General features: G+C 29.2%; 1 long non-coding RNA gene across 1 annotated transcript; it reads left to right on the plus strand.

Annotated features, from left to right (window-relative positions):
* Positions 1–3137: 3137 nt before the first annotated feature.
* Positions 3138–5840, plus strand: LOC149876746 (uncharacterized). Its single transcript, XR_016448584.1, has 2 exons — positions 3138–3268; positions 5367–5840. It is a non-coding gene; the product is annotated as an uncharacterized LOC149876746 (long non-coding RNA).
* Positions 5841–11018: the final 5178 nt, after the last annotated feature.

The raw sequence follows: 11018 nt of genomic DNA on the forward strand, positions 1-11018 counted from the left end.
TTGCAAAAGAATAAAGTTTAATCAAGTGAGACTATTAAGTGCGGAGGTCGACAGTTGGTTTGACATCACATTGAAATATTTGAAGATGATCTTTTAATGTTAAATAAAAAAACACTGATCAAAATGTGCTGCTCTTTGGTCTTAAAAACATAATTGGCTTCTTGTTATAAACTGAAGCAGAGCAACCTTAATGATTTATTGTGTAAGGTGAGTCCATGGAAAAGAAATTTCACCAGTAAATGAGAAATGGAAGAGAGCCTCCAGTTTTGAAAACATGTTTTTTCATGATATTTTATTTCAATCTCATGACATAAGTTTTTAATTTTAACATTATTTCAATTAAACATAACGTGCTGTGAAATTTCTAAATATTCCAATCTGATAAAATACTTGCAGACGTTTTGCAATTGTTGAAAATCACATTTCTAAGTTCGGGAAATATGATTTTAATGTAGTCAAATCTTTTTTTGCTCTTTATACAAAAGTCCATAAAACGGATCAGCGTATATATGTTTTGACCAGCATATGAACCATAGAATCCACTCATCTAACATCTTTGCTTAAGTGGTTTATGAAAAAATTAAAATCATTGATTTTACCTCATCACCCCACTTTTTAATTCCCTTTTCATCAAAGCAAATCAAAAATAAACTTAAAAATTGAAATATTTTAAAAATGGAAGTCAGAGATGTGAAAATTTGGTTTATGTTTTAAATGGTATTTTTTTGGATTCATTAAAATACTTTACTAAAATACTTTACACCTTAAAATACTTTACTTCCTAATATTTCAAATATTAATGATGTAGATTTAAGAGAATTAAGAAACCCCCTCAACAATTTGTCTTTACTTATGTACTTAAAACAAGCCACAAGAGTGGAGACAAGAATAGTTGGTATGATTTTATATATGTAGTTCAGGCTAAAAATTGAAAAATCACTATGCTCAGTACGTAATTCCAAAAAATCTACGTACTGAGCATAGTGATTTTTCTTGTAAATGCAAAAAAGCCATAATACTCAGGAGGTTAATACACTTTTTTACTCAGGGGGAAAACTGGGAAAACGTAGGGAATGTTTGGAAAAACTCAAGGAAATCACTATACACATTATTTCATTATACACTTTCATAATAATCAGGAAAAGTCATTTCCTTTGAACAGAAGAATTGTTTAATGTAACCAGTAAGAAAATAAATTAACATAATAACTTGCGTTGCCAGTATAAATTATTATTAACTTAAAAAACTGTATGCAATTGAATACAAAGAAGAAAATAAAAAAAAGCATTTTAAAACTCTGATATTTAGATTTTTTTTATATCATAATGTCATTTTAAATTTATACAATGTTAGCAATCTCTTCATACTTCGATTTTCTTTCTTTTTTCGATGGAGATGTATTTCACAGATCGCACCGCAGCAGCAAATTCCTGAACAACACCCAGTTACCCCAGCTATGTACTTAATAACTGCGACATCACAAAATGTTTTAGTTATATGAAGCGGATTAACACATGCTGCTATACTGCCAGCAAGGCAAAGTGCCGCACAAACCGAAGCACCCCATTTGCCTAAAAAGTCTGCGCAGCCAAACGTACACAAACAACAAAGCTTAACGACGTCCATTTGTTTGTTTTATCCTAAAATTAAATTTATGATTTATAATTATATTAATATTTTATATTAATATAATTTATAAAAATATTAATTCACACTTCAATATTTAGATGGATATTTCAATATTTAGATGCATATTTATAATTAGATGCATATTTCAATATTTAGATGCATATTTATAATTAGATACATATTTCAATATTTAGATGCATATTTTAATATTTAGATGCATATTTCAATATTTAGATGCATATTTTAATAATTAGATGCGTATCTTAATAATGTACTAGTCATCAAATTCTTGAAAGCAAAAAAATATTCAAACTATGCATTATTTATTTGTATTTGTAGAAACTGGACTTAGCAGTGGACGTCTTTAGGGAAAGAGGAAATACTTCAAAGTAAACTAGAGAAATTAAACCAAAGAAACAGGTATGGAACAGGTGTCCAAAAGTTACCACTACACAAAAGACAATAATAAATTGATTATCGCAATTTGTAGGATTTGAACGATTACACTAAATTAAGATGACAAATGCTCCACAAGTTTGCTAAAATGTAAGCTACCCAGAACAAAAAGTTCTTCAGTATCTTCTGTAGCATATCTACAGATCTTTGAAATTCTATCGGAGTCTTAGAGAACGTCTTTAAGATTTCATAAAGACTTTGCGTCCTGAAAAAACCTTGCAAAACTTTTTATTCTTGGTAGGTAGCTCGCCTGAGTCATTAATAGTTATGAAAAAAAACCTGCATGGTTAAATTTTGAAAACAAAAAAATAGTCTCAGTACACAACACTATTTTTTATATCATCATCATCATCATCATCATCATCATCATCATCATCATCATCATCATCATCATCATCATCATCATCATCATCATCATCATCATCATCATCATCATCATCATCATCATCATCATCATCATCATCATCATCATTATTATTATTGTTATTATTGTTACTATCATTATTATTATTATTATTATTATTATTATTATTATTATTATTATTATTATTATTATTATTATTATTATTATTATTATTATTATTATTATTATTATTATTATTATTATTATTATTATTATTATTATTATTATTATTATTATTATTATTATTATTATTATTATTATTATTATTATTATTATTATTATTATTATTATTATTATTATTATTATTATTATTATTATTATTATTATTATTATTATTATTATTATTATTATTATTATTATTATTATTATTATTATTATTATTATTATTATTATTATTATTATTATTATTATTATTATTATTATTATTATTATTATTATTATTATTATGTGCTTGAGTGGTTACAAGGTTATAAACAGCAGCTTGTTTCAATTTGAATTAGCTTCCTCACAGTATTGGCATTTCTTTGAAATCTGTTTTTTTTCTCGGAATTATATTGAATTTTATAACGGGATAATATAATACGTAATACGGGACGTAATACGGGACGTCCACTCTTAAAAATATCTAATCCTAGTTTCAAAACTTTTAACACACGCACACAAAAGAAACGCAAATAAAGCCAAGTTGAATTTATTTAAGAGAGATCGTGAATTCAACTTTTAATTCTCCAGCGCCTCTAATTCTTTTTACAAAACGTAAACTCTTGTTTAAGCATCCATGTAAGTTAACTTTTGTTTTGATAGACATTGTGTCAATAAACCTACAAAATGTGTTTTGGCTATTTTTTCCTTATTTTTCTTAAAACTAAATGAAGTATTTTTTATTTCCTTAAAAAGCGTTTTATGTTAAATTATTATCTTTTTAAATTATTACTTTATATAATTATATAAATATTTCCGCATAATTATTAATCACGCTCAATTATTCGATGTTTTTTTTTAGGATAAATGTAATAGAGTAATTCCTGATCAAAAAAACAAGGGAGTTGCATCCTACCTCACTAAAAAACAAGGATTGCATCCTACCTCCTAGTTGCATCCTAGTCGCTGAAATTTGCCTCAAATGTTTTGAGACATTTAGGAAAGACTGTTAACTCTTTTCATATAATTTGAATATGATTTATATTGCATCTTAAGCGCAATGAACTTCACTTCATCTCCATCCTTTATATAATATTCTTCCAACGTTGAATTAGATCTGAAGATGCACTTACCATTAGTTTTGATTTATTTTCTACAAAATCATTTCTAAAATAATATATTTCGCTTTAACATCACCATTGTATTAAATACGGGTTTCCATGAGTTTTGAGCTAAAATAAATAAGTAAATATAAAATGATAAGTAAAACACGCCAACATTATTACTTCTTTTTCATTATTAGGACTTCCATAATTAACTAATGAACTGTGTCACATTAGTAAGTTTCTAAAAATAGTTCATAAGTACAGATTTCATTGGATAGCCAATGTTGGATTCTAGATGTCCACATCATTTGCTAGAGCAAAATAACCAGCTATCAAGCAGGACTTTGCTACTATTTAGCCAAAGACGACTTGAAAAAAATTAATGATATATTTTCGAAATCTTTTTTGTTTTTGTACATTTTACATGTAATTTGCTTTCATAAAATAAAAAATTTGAATGTAAAGCCCTAAATGTCTTCTTTAAAAATGCGCTTTTATACCTTTTAAGTATGATTTCTAACTTGATCGATCTCAACTAAACGTGAGGCTAACATGAGACTAAACACGAGAATAAACGTGAGGCTAAAACAAGATTAGTCCTCAGAATAGGCATAAATTCAACCTTAAAGAAAATGTAAGTAGAATATTTCTTTTTTCAGGTTTTATGTTGATTTGAGAGATAAGAAACTACAACTTTCAGATACATCTTAAACTACATATGCATACAGCGTAACACCACAATTACAAATACCTCATCAGCGTAATAGTAAACGTTAACAGTTTATCTCTTGTCCCCTTTCATTTTTGAATTGACCAAACTTCAAGAACCTATAAATTATGAACGGGTAGGAACTCGAAGGAAAAAAGATACAGCCTTTCCTAATAAATATTTCTAAACATTTTATTTTACATTTTATCTCTAAACGTTTTTGTGGCAAATTTCAGGTGATGTAGATTACAGAATTTTGTTTTTTTGCGTTATTTCACATGGAATCACTCAACAATGTGTTCTGGGTAATATTGTTTGCTTTTAAAACTTAATCAAACAGTTTTTAACGTAACTATTGATGATAAAAATGTTGGCTGGCTACCTATCCTAGTTTTAAAATGTCTATAGGAACACTATATGAATTTTTATATTAAAACTCACCAAGACTCTAATAGAATCTAAAAAATCAATAAAAATTCTATTGGAATTTAAAAGAACTCTTGCCAAGGTAGCGTATTTTTCAGCCAACTAGCAGACTATTAATTATTTTAATGTAATGTATCAGTTAAAGTTCCGTAAACTCTTAGAGGCAATTTTTTAAAATGCTTTTTTTTTTGCAGTGGACACCTGTTCCCCATTATTTTTTGGTTTAACTTCTCTAATTAACTTTGAAGTCTTCTCTCTTTCCCTAAAGGCGTCTATTGCTCATATATATATATATATATATATATATATATATATATATATATATATATATATATATATATATATATATATATATATAATGAAACAAAACATATAACAAAAATATATAAATTATATATAATTTATATACAACATTAAAATATGGATAAAATTGATACTACCAGTTACAAATATTTACATTTATATTTAACTTTTTTAAAATAATATTTATATATAGAGATTAAGTAAAAAAGTATGATGGGGGTAACTGGAAGGTGTTGTATTGCTTGGTTTTGTGCAGCTGCATGGTTTTCTGGTAGCATTTCAGCGTGTGTTAATCCGCTCAATATTGGTGCAGTAATTGCTAGAATCACAGCTGGAGTAACTGCATATTTTTCAGGTATTTGCTGCATGCTTGGGATCAACCTGTGTAGACGCGAACAAGGATCCTATCAAGGAGTATAAAAAAACCTAAACTTAAGGACAATGTGTTTAACTGCATATATTTTTAGAAATTCCAAACAACTTATTCTGTAACTCAACTTATTGTCAAACTATTTTCAAAGTTATTACGCTAGACAATTGACCAAGGAAAACAATTTTTCCTGATTATTATGAAGTTTTTGTAATATCTGGAGTATATCAGATGTTTCCTGACTTTTTCTGGTGTTCCTTAGTGTAACTTTATTTCTTTACATTTACGATACAAAAATTTTTTTGAATTTTACTTTTAGTTTCGGTTTATTTTATCATGTTTCCGGCTTATTTATCATTTTTCCGGCTTATTTATCATTTTTCCGACTTATTTATCATTTTTCCGGCTTAATTAAATGTGCACACAAAGAAGCTTCATCAAAACTATATTTTAAAAGGAAAAGTAATGTAATTATGACAAGAGCTATAGTGAGGATCCTCTGCATTCTTCTAAAGAGAAACTACTCAAAGTATGGGTATGAACACGTTTTAGATCTTCCAAAAAATTAAAATCTGCTCCATTTATATTCATTTTGCCTGAAAAATCTACAAAGGTCTTAGATACAAACGTTAATATTTAAAATATTGCACGTTATAGCAGTAGAAGCCTCTCAATCATATTCAGCATCGAGATCCGACAAGCTTTCCAGTCTCTCAAAAGTTGCAGCTCTTTTTATGTTCTAGGACTACGTATTGTTGCAACATCTCGTTCGTGCAATCACTATTACACGAACTTTCTTTATCACGGAATCAATTTTCGGGACTAGAACTGGTTCCTCTTTATCAGGCACAATTGGGACACAATTATGGCAAAACTATCCTTCAAGCGCTCTTCATCTTTTTGTTTGAAATCCACATTGCCACTTTAAATAACCTTTCAAAAGCGTCACCCGCTGATGGTGAGTATTGTCTTTAAGATTGGCTGAAGGAACCAAAGTTGAAATTGACTAGTTTTTTTGTTGCATTTTTTTACAGGTTTACAGTTTTTTGTTTTGATTTATGAAAAAGACTTTTGTGAGAGAAAGATTTCCTAAGTATTAATTGTAGGAGAGAAATGGCCGCTAAAGGGTTGCGGCAATATTGAAAAACTTTAAAAGTATGTAAATAACTTTTGGTAATGTAAAACCTTTATGCATTTTGTAAACTCGTTTTAAAAGAGAGGTTATGAGTAGATTATGATGTACAGTTGTTTGTCGGCATCAAATGATTTACATAAACTTTTTCAAAGTTATATATATATATATATATATATATATATATATATATATATATATATATATATATATATATATATATATATATATATATATATATATCTGAAGACCACATCAAGCACCTTTAGCGCATACTTACTGGTACGCCAGTCCACTTTTTCGTGTGATAGGAAAAGCTGCAATTTGATCATTACGTCACATATCATATGACACTAAGTTCATTACTGAAATTTGTAAACGATGATTGGCTTATTTATGTTCTCAATCTGGAGAAGTTAAGGCCAAACGTGTGACTCTCTTTTGTATATGGGAGTAAGAGCAGCTGACACGTCGTCTGCGATCTTATCAACCAGTGGCTCAGCTTCTACACTGTCCGACAAAAAAAAAGCTTTGGTAAACTCTCAAAAAATTACAACAAAAAAGAATGACAATCAAATATTCTTTACACTATATATATATTTTAATACTATTTCAGGAAGAAATAATTCGTTTCAATAAAATTTCAAGTGCATCTTTAATATTCTAGAAATATCTTTGGGCAAACTACAACCACATGTTTACGTCATTTTATTATTTGTCAATTAGAGCTAGACATGTCGAATTCCGGACAAACTTTTGGCGAGTTTTGAAAAAAAAAATTTTTTGTGAGCGAAAACGTAATCCTAAATTATTTTTCTTGCTTCAATTGTCGTTTTTTCTATCAAAGCACCCAAGTCGAACAATGCGCCAGACAACTCAAAAAAAGATAAGAAAACAACTCACTGAGTTTGAAAAGGGCCAAATTGTGGCATGGTATGAAAGTGGATACACTGACCATGAAATTGGAAAAAAATTGAATCGATGGTGCACTACAAATTCGAAGATTTCTGTTCAAGTATTATTTGACGGGAAGTTTTAAACGCAAAGAAGGGAGCGGAAGAAGGCGTAAAACAACTGCCAGAGAGGACAGATTAATCATAAGAGAGGTTTGAAAGAATAGAAAGATAACAGCGGCTGAAACAAAGAGAAATTTTAAATTGGATGTTGACGAACGGACGGTTCTTCGAAGGATCCATTCAGTTGGGAAATTTAAATCTTACTGGAGAGTTAAAAAACCATTTATTTCTGAAAGTAACCGGAAAAAAAGACTTCAATGGGCAAAGCAATATCAGAATTGGACAATCGAACAATGGAAAAATGTTTTATGGAGTGATGAGTCACCATTTTGTTTGCGCTTCAGTGGACGGTCGCGTGTTTGGCGGTTACATAATGAACGTTACGATCCATTAGTAACACAGCCAACAGTAAAGCACGATAAAAAAGTGAAAGTATGGGGATGTTTTACTTCATCGGTTGTTGGTCGTTTGTATAAAACTCCTGGTATTATGGACAGAAAAATGTAAAATCAAATCTTAATTCATCAACTGATACCTAGTGCAAATGAGCTCTTTAAAGATAAAAGTTGGGTCTTTCAGCAAGATAATGACCCGAAACATACGGCAAACAATGTGAAAAATTATTTGATCATATTCCATGATCGTATACTGGATCATGGAATCAAGACAAGAGCTCCAAAAAATGAAGAAGAGTTATTTCAACTTCTTCAAAATCAATGGAAGAACATTTCTGGGGAATTCTTACAATCACTTGTTGAGAGTATGCCTCGTCGGTTCAAGGCAGTGATCAAAAGCCGTGGCTTCACCACAAAGTATTAGTTTGGTCTATTTCGTTATTTCAATAAAAGTTCTCAAATTTTCGTCATTTTTTCTTGTTTTTTTTCTATCTAAGAATCAGTGCACCAAATAAAAATTTTTTGTTTATTTTTTTCTATATCAGTTGCAGAAATTTAGTTGAGTTCTCTTGCATGTCTATCTAAGCTTTTTTTTTGTCGGACACTGAGCTGTATATATATGAAGACAACATCAACCACCTTTAGCGCTTACTTATTGGTACGCCGGTCCACTTTTTCGTGTGATAAGAAGAGTTGCAACTTGATCATTGGTTATTATCATATGGTACAAAGTTCAATATTGACGTTTATATAGGATGATTGGCCTATTGTATACATTCTTATTGGTTGAAAAAATTATAAACATACATGAAAAATTACAAGCACGAAAAATCTTGAAACAAATTAAAAAATCTTGATCCCAATTAAAAATGTAGCTTTTTTCGAATTGAATCTTTCTTCTTGCAGGCCACTCCATTTGTCTCGATGACTTATTGTGTTAGGTGAGTCCACGGAAAATAAATTTCAGCAGTGAAAGAGAAATGGAAAAGTGCTTCCTCTGTTTTTAAACTTCTCATGTTTTTTCATCATGTTTTACTTCAATCTCTTAACATTAATTTTTAATTTTAACATAAATTAAGCATAAATTTAATATAAATTTTAACATAAATTAAACATAAATTTAATATAAATTTTAATCTAAATTAAACATAAACTCGTGTAAAATTTCTAAATACTTCAATCTGATGAAATACTTTCATGTGTTTTGCAATTGATGTAAATCACATTTCTAAGTTTTGGAAATGATTTTAATTTTTTCAAATCTTTATTTGCTGTTTATAAGAAAATCCATAAAACGGATCAGGGTATATATGTTTTGACTAGCATATGTATTACTCCACTTAACTAACATCTTCCTTAAGTAATTTATGAAAAAAATTAAAATCATTGATATTACCTCATTTTCCCCCTGTTTTCAATCTCCCTTTTCACCACAGCATAATAAAATACATCATTACTAGAGATCATTACTAAAAAGTATGAAATGTATGTAGTTTTAGGCTAAAAATACGTAAAAAATCCACTTACTAAGTATAATAATTTTTCTTGTAAATGCAAGAAAAACCATTATACTAAGGGAAAACCGGAAAACTTAGTACTAAGAAAGTTGTGTATCGTAACAACTAAGCAAAAGGTTTAACGTAATAAGTTGCCTTACTGTATAAGTTATTACTAATTTCAAAAATTGTATGGCAATTTAATACAGAGAAGAAAATATTCTAAAATCTTTACATTTAGAGTTTTTATACCAAAGTATAATTTTATATTTATTATACTTTTTGAATCTCCTCATACGATTCTTCGCTCGAATATTGAATGCACCCACCGCAGCAGCAAAGTGCTGAACAACACCCAGTTGCCCCAGCTATTATATTAGCAACTGTTACACTAATATTAAGCGGATTAACACAAGCTGAAATACTTGAAGCAAGACATAAAGCCGCACAACACCAAGAAGGGCCTGTTCCTATTTCGAATGATGTCGCTAACGTCAACAATGACGTTAAATGACATAACAAACAATGACGTTAGCGACAAAAAGGCATTCATTTTTTTTTAAACTAATCTCTAAATACAAAAGTTATTTTAAAAACGTTAAATACAAACATCATTATTTGTAACTGATAGTATAAATTTTATTCATATTTTAATGTTGTATGAGTTGTTAAACTGCTTTTTTTGTTTCAATTTCAAAATCTTGAAAGCAAAAAATTCTCATTACATATTATTTACTTGTATTTGCATAAACTGAGACTGAGCAATTGAAGTCTTTAGGAAAGAGAGAATGATTTGCATAAACTGGCCAGAGCAGTGAATGTTTTATGGGAAAGCGAGTTACCTACCCAAGACAATTTGTACATCATTTGCCAGCATAAAATAGTGAATCGTTCAAATCCTTTAAACTGCTAGAGCAATTTTTTAAAAATGTTTTTATTTTTGTTGTGGACACTTGTTCCACACTTATTCTTTGGTTTAACTTCTCCAGTTTGCCTTGATATCTTATCCCTGAATCTTTATCATTAATAGTTATGAAAAAAAACCTGCGTGGTTAAACTTTGAAAATAAAATGGATTATAAAACTAAATATTTCACTTATAATCATGTAGATATATTTGGTTTTTTTTTCTAGTGACGTCATCATTTTACTTTTTTAATTTGATAGTTAAGCTTGTTATAAGCAGGGCTGTGGAGTCGGAGTCGGAGTCGTGGAGTCGGAGTCGGAGTCGGAGCTCATTTTGGCTGGAGTCGGAGTCGGAGTCGGAGTCGGAAAAATTGTACCGACTCCGACTCCGGTTTAAAAAAAAATCTTTCAAAGTTTCATAATTTTCATAAGGATTTTATAGATGTTACAAAACTACAAGTCCCAGGATGGTCTGAAAGCTGTAGGATATCCAGACACAATGGAGAATTGTAGTTTGCAACAACTGGAGGA

The sequence above is a fragment of the Hydra viridissima genome, unplaced genomic scaffold (genome assembly GCF_058129835.1).
Source record: "Hydra viridissima isolate aposymbiotic clone 2 unplaced genomic scaffold, HvirCarnegie_v1 scaffold_18, whole genome shotgun sequence".
In the NCBI taxonomy this organism is placed as follows: domain Eukaryota; kingdom Metazoa; phylum Cnidaria; class Hydrozoa; order Anthoathecata; family Hydridae; genus Hydra; species Hydra viridissima.